The following is a 6,341-nucleotide window of genomic DNA, read 5'->3' on the forward strand; positions in this document are numbered from 1 at the left end:
TGGAAAATGTGATGAATGTTGCCTATTCCTAACAGGAATGCACAGTCTAATAGTTCCTTAAAGGGGCCCAAATGTTTAATCATGATAGCAACGGGCATTGAAAGATTGGTTCTATGAGATCATAGCATTAGGTGGTTGTCATTTGAATATCTCCTCTAGAGAAGTTGAAGGGTATTTGAGGTGGATATGTTGCAGAATAAGCATTTCTTGATTTTTTGAACTAGCTATAACATTTTGTGTTCAAGTCTTATTATCTTCTATCAATTATGGCCGATAGTTCATTATGGGGTTGCTAGTGCTTGTCTATCACTTCTATTTTCATTCTAGGAATAGAAAGCATGGGGCCTCAAGGATTGGAAAGCAATTAATTTTGTTGAAAACTGTGAATGATACTCAAGTAATAAAGGCTTTTAGAAGGTTAACCTAATATGAATGTGACATTATTGATACTAGAAGTTGGGTCTCTAGAGCTTGTATTGCTCCACATAGTGAATCTATCTTGTGAAAGATCAACTAGATAATTGGGTTTTTGGAATTCCTTAAGAAGAAGGTGGCTTGCATTATGTGCATTTTCCAATTTCATTGCATTTTAACCTTGAGGACATTAGTGCGCAATTAAGGATAACAAAGTGGATAATTGATTGTTGTTAACAAAAATACTAGTGAAAAAGTTTCGGATTGGTTGTTATTAATAAAAATAAAACAATTTAAACCTAATCAAATAAATAAGACAATATGTACACAGGATAAAAATGTAAGATGTCGACTTGACAGAACGTAAGAATATCGAACTCAGCAAATCTATTATATAGGGAACTGAATAGCATTTTATTATATATAGTAGTGCACGGGTCCTCTTTATTATCTTCAAGATTTTGCTTTTAGATGAACATGGATACAAAAGAACTAAAACAACAAAATTTATTAAATATTTTAAAATACTAAATATTGGACAAACATTGAAACTAAATGATAAGAAATAGTTACTTCTACAAAATACATTGATTAGTTCTCAACAAATCTAACCTCGATTGTTTTGTAATTTATACAAATAGTTACTTCCAAATGGTAACTCTTTGATTAGGCATAATAAATAAAAATGGCGGAAACTAATAAAATGATTGAAAGTTGTTACAAATAAAGAAGTGAAAAAGGAAATGGATTAATTATGGAATTTCTAAGGGGTGTCCGCCCTTAGGGTACTGGTTAGCACACTTAACATTTATCTAACCTACCATATATGTATACATATATTAATAATTATTATCCTCTCTTGCATTTATATACTTTTTCAATTTAATTTCTCCTATCATCCTTTGTATTTATTTACTTTTTTCAATTAATCTTATATTTTAAAAAAAAAATAACACCTAAAATTTATTTTAACGAGTGCTCTATGAACACCTATTAGACAGACCGATTAATTATAACCAAAAAAAAAAATCAAAAGCATTAAAAAAACTAATATTAAATATGTCCACATGACGAATAGATATATAATGCATTTGGCAAAGGTTAGAGTAGCCAAATCTACAACCTTTCAAAATCCAAATTAAACATCATTATATATATATATATATATATATATACATGTCTGTGTGTATGTGCATGTATATATGTACATATGTATATATGTATATGTATATACGTATGCATGTATCATATGATATAATATGTGATATATGATAATACAAGCAATTTGGTTTGACTTTCAAATCATACATTTCTTTAGTATTTTTTTATGGTTGTGGGATTCGTCTACACCTGTGTTTTAAAACTCGGACCGGACCAGCCAGTTCGATCGGCCAAGTGTCCGGTCCGAGTTATGCTAAAAAATCAGGTAAGTAAAAACCCGGTCAAATCAGGTTTGATCGGGTTTTCCGGTTCAATCAGCATTTAAAAAAAAACTCAAATTTTTTCAATATTATGTTTTGACCCTTAGATTGTTAAAAATTATTAATATACCTAATATTTTATACTTTATCAATGTTTTCTTAAAGTTTGGTTTTATTTTTCAATTAAGTCCATAATTTTAATTCTAAACTTGTTAATGATCATTAAATAATATAAATTGCTACTTGATTATTCTAGTTTCTTTGTTAAATATATTTGAAACATCAAATATATATGAATATACCTTTATTAATATTAACATGTTATTAGGTATTTTACATATAATATTTTAATTTTTAAATAATTTTTATTTATAACATCATCCGGTTCAACTCCTATCGAATCCGGTTGAATCCATTGGCCTCTGACCAAGTCGATACCCGGTCCGATTTTGAAAACATAGGTCTACACAGAAAGTATGGGGAATAATGTGCAATTAACCTTTCGTATGTTGAATTATCAAAAAAAAAAAAAAAAAAAACCTTTCGTATGTTGAAGAAGTCAAAGGCCTTTCTAGGTATTAACTCTATACGGAAAAGAAGTGAAGTGAAGAAGGGAATATTCCATTACTCCTTTCTAGCGTTCTTAACTAATTTGAGTGGAGGACGAAGATCATCAGAAATTCGTCATCAACTTGAGAAGTCTGATGAAATGGGGCTGATAATCCGGTGGTCTTGTCTTCTCAATTAGCTGACCCCAGATGCAACGGCCAGTTTGCCACCAGTCTACAAACTCTTGCAGGTTCTTCTGTGTTTTTTTTGTAATTCATACCTTTTTCTTTTAAACTTGCTAATTTAGCTTTATGCATCGATACTTTGATGTTTAATGCCCTGGATCCCTGAGCTATTTTGAAATTTGGATAGAAAAGAATCCCAGTTGGTTAGTTTGAGGAAACAATCAGTCAAACAATGACTTGTGGAGACAAAAATCTAGTAAAAGAAGAATTGGAAAAATTGAAACGCCAAATCAAGAAAATGATGATGGTATTGATTGGTTGAGTGCCCTTCCAGACGATTCTCCATCACATTATGTCCTTTCTGTACACGAAGGATGCTGCAGCCACTTGTATTTTGAGGTTCCTATCCTTTGTCTCCATATTAATGGACTACCAGAGCCTCATAGGGCTGAGGATGATAGTGCCAAGTGAATTATGCAAGCAAAAAACAATTGAATCAGAGGTCCAACAGGGTGCCACCAATCATACCACAAGTCATCTGCACATCTCCTACTACGATTTGAATGCATTTCCTGGCAATGGACCTCAACTTTTAGCATCTTCCAGGAGGAAGAGGAACAATTGGTAGTTGGAGCTGGTGTAAAATTATGAACTTGGTAAATTCTTAATTTTACCTACAATAAACAATGTTTCCATAATTTATGAACAGCCACCCATAACACATCTACAACTTCTCTGAAACTTCCACCCTATTTTTTGCAGAATGGTAATTCTTTGAAGAAGGTGTCTCTTTCTGGACAATGGCAATGTTTGAAGTCCTTGTCAGAGGATTGGAATAGGATATTGTCGTTCAAGAAAGCCTCAAAGCTTTGATAGGTTTACCAGATTGTGCTCAACAAAAGAATTTGGAGGAGAAGTTGATGAATTCCATATGCAGTTATGAAAATCTCCTAGTAAATTATATCCATCTCTCTTACATGTCCTACGCCTTTTCATCCTCCTGATAACCAAGAGGAAGAACAAAAAAAAAAAAAAGAGTCTCCAACAAATAGTTTTGGATTTTGTGTCTGTCTTTTAAAGATTTTGTGTAAGGGGAGGTTTCCTGGTTGTTGTTTCTAACGATTGTGTCTTGAGATCATTTACATATGACCAGTTATTTCAGATTTTTATTGTTAAAAATTGAAAGGTGTTTGAACTTGTGACAAGGATCAAGTGTCATCTGATGTGATTGCTTATGCTTTTTCAGGTGGCTTGGTACATCACTTGGTAGCAGAACTGGAATTTCTAGTAACATATACAATTTTCAGCTGAACTGGATCATTTGCACCTGGAAAATAAAGCATAACATGGTTATATCTGCTAGTGTTATTCGAGATGACAGGTTTTAGCTTATTTCTTTTTTCAATGAAAAACATGTTCCTGGATAAGATCTTCATCATTTGGAAACTACTTGACAAGTATAGTGGAAGTGAGTACCCTCACAATTTATTGGCACTGTTAAATTGGCACTGTTGGATTGGATGATGGATACTGCAGCAAGGTCACAAGGCTCAATGCAAGATGTATTGTTTGTAATAGCTATCAATAGCCAGAATTTTTGTGAGAAAAGGACTCATTTCTTTCTTTAACAAACAAAAGAAACAGATTAGTAAAAAAATTTCAACCGATGAGTTTACAAGGGCTCATCAATGATATACAATTTCTTAGGTTCTTCTCCATGGAGTTAAGAACTTTAGTTGATCCTATAATTTCTATTATTACATCAAATCAAAGCGCAAAAAATCATTAATCCTCAAAAAGTTTCAGAGCTAAGAACTTTAGTTGATGCTAATCAATCCAACTATTACTTGAAAAGGAATGAGTTCAGTTGACTAAAGTTGTTTACTATTTGTTTTTCTACACACATTCATTAATGAGGACGGAGAAAGATGGAAAAAAATTAAGTAGATTGAGGATGAATAGTTTGTCTTTTTTGTTCTTTGTCCCCCCTTCTTAAAAAAAATTGCCAATTTTGGTTTAACTATTTCAAGCTTGGATTAAATATTTATCAAGGCTGAACTAAAACAAACATTTTTCAGACAAACTCAAATTGTTTGAATTTTTTACATATAAATTTTAAAAACAATGATAATTGAGCCAAAGTTCAAACAGAATAGAGTTAATTCTATTTTGCGCCTTTCAACTATAACCAAATTCTCTCTTTAGTACTTAAATTTTAAAATGAGATATTTTAGTTTTTAAACTATAAAATTGGTCTAATTTAGGCATACAATTTGTCCTGCAATATAAGATGAGATATTTTAGTCCCGTTTTAGCTTCAAACAGGATAAATTTTATATTTCAATTTTAGGGTTTAAAGAGTTCCATCTCAGTATAGTTGAAAAATGCACAACACAATTAACCAAAAACAAGTCACGCTATTCATGCCTTGTTTAATTAGTTTCCAAACCAAGTTCAAATGAAATTCGACCAAATCAAATTAAATCCGACTTCGAATATCAAGTAGATTGGCTCGACTTTCAACTATAAAAAACTATGATAAATGGTGCAAATTTAGGGTGGGGGGGAATGTGACTACACCCATAGAGTGCGGGGAATAAAGTGCAATAAACCTTTATATTTCTTCAAGTCGGAGGAGGGACAGAAATGGTTGCAAGCAGCAACTGTCCTTGGCAGTTCACGGCCAAAATTTGGTCAAAAAATTTGTAAGGTCCAGATTTCATCTTGTATCTCGTTTTTAATAATATGTGTGAAACCCATAAAATTTTGTTATGGAGTTATACATTCTTAAAAGTAGATTACACCGTGTGCAAAATGCACATATCCTTTAAGAACCGTTGCTAAGCAACCCTTCCTACCCCTGGCCCCTTCAAGTCTTCAACAAGTCAGGCGGCCTTTGAAGTTTTAACTCTACTAGTCTGTAGACGATTTCCGGAAGAGAAGTGAAGTGAGGAGGGAATATTCCATCACGCCTTTCCATGGTTCTCCAACTAATTTGGGGAGACCGAAGAAGATCTATCAAAAGATTCATCGTCAAGTTGAGAAGCCTGATGAAATGGGGTCTGTTTTTTCAATTAGCTAATCCCAAATGCATTACCCACCAGTCTACAGATACTTGCAGGTTCTCACTTTCTTTGGTAAAATTTTTTCCCGTGGTGTAGTTGTTAAATAATATGCAGGTTTGCTTCTCCCTACCTGGAAATCAAACTGACAAAGTCAACGTATCAAATTATAAGATACTAATACATTCTCGGTAATTAAGTTACTTGATCAAAAACAGCTTTTGTTATCTCAATTATAATTCCTTAGGAGGATAAGACAGCCATTCAAACGCCTGGTGTCGTGGTGTAGTTGGTTATCACGTCAGTCTAACACACTGAAGGTCTCCGGTTCGAGTCCGGGCGACGCCATGTGTAACAACACTTAGCTCAAACTACTTTTGTTTTAGAAAATTGAGTGTCTGTGTCGATAGGCTGGTGGAAAGATTTCAGATGGCGCTGGAATTCTTTATATCTGCTGCACTTCAGTGTGACGATTGTTTCCTATAGAAATATTCATTTGCAAAACTCTGGAAACCATGAAACTATCAAGGCAAGTGAATCTTCTTGTTCCCACTTCAGTTTTTTTGCCAAATCTCAAGGTGTTGCACTTGACAGGACCTGTGGGATTAGTAGATGAAAATTACTTTCCGAGACTTATTCGTGGTTGCCCATCTCTTGAAGAATTGTATTTACTTTTCCATAGTTTTGTCTGTTATAATTGAAGTGGTTGA

The 6,341-nt window shown here is 33.2% G+C and overlaps 1 long non-coding RNA gene and 1 other non-coding gene across 2 annotated transcripts; both read left to right on the forward strand.

Annotated features, from left to right (window-relative positions):
• The first annotated feature begins 2,493 nt into the window (after window positions 1–2,493).
• LOC113700520 (uncharacterized) lies at window positions 2,494–4,309 on the forward strand. Its single transcript, XR_003450724.2, has 3 exons — window positions 2,494–2,634; window positions 2,904–3,225; window positions 3,332–4,309. It is a non-coding gene; the product is annotated as an uncharacterized lncRNA (long non-coding RNA).
• A 1,596-nt stretch (window positions 4,310–5,905) lies between these two features.
• On the forward strand, window positions 5,906–5,979 carry TRNAV-AAC (transfer RNA valine (anticodon AAC)). The gene has a single exon. It is a non-coding gene; the product is annotated as a tRNA-Val (tRNA).
• Window positions 5,980–6,341: the final 362 nt, after the last annotated feature.

Source organism: Coffea arabica, chromosome 1e, assembly GCF_036785885.1.
Source record: "Coffea arabica cultivar ET-39 chromosome 1e, Coffea Arabica ET-39 HiFi, whole genome shotgun sequence".
In the NCBI taxonomy this organism is placed as follows: domain Eukaryota; kingdom Viridiplantae; phylum Streptophyta; class Magnoliopsida; order Gentianales; family Rubiaceae; genus Coffea; species Coffea arabica.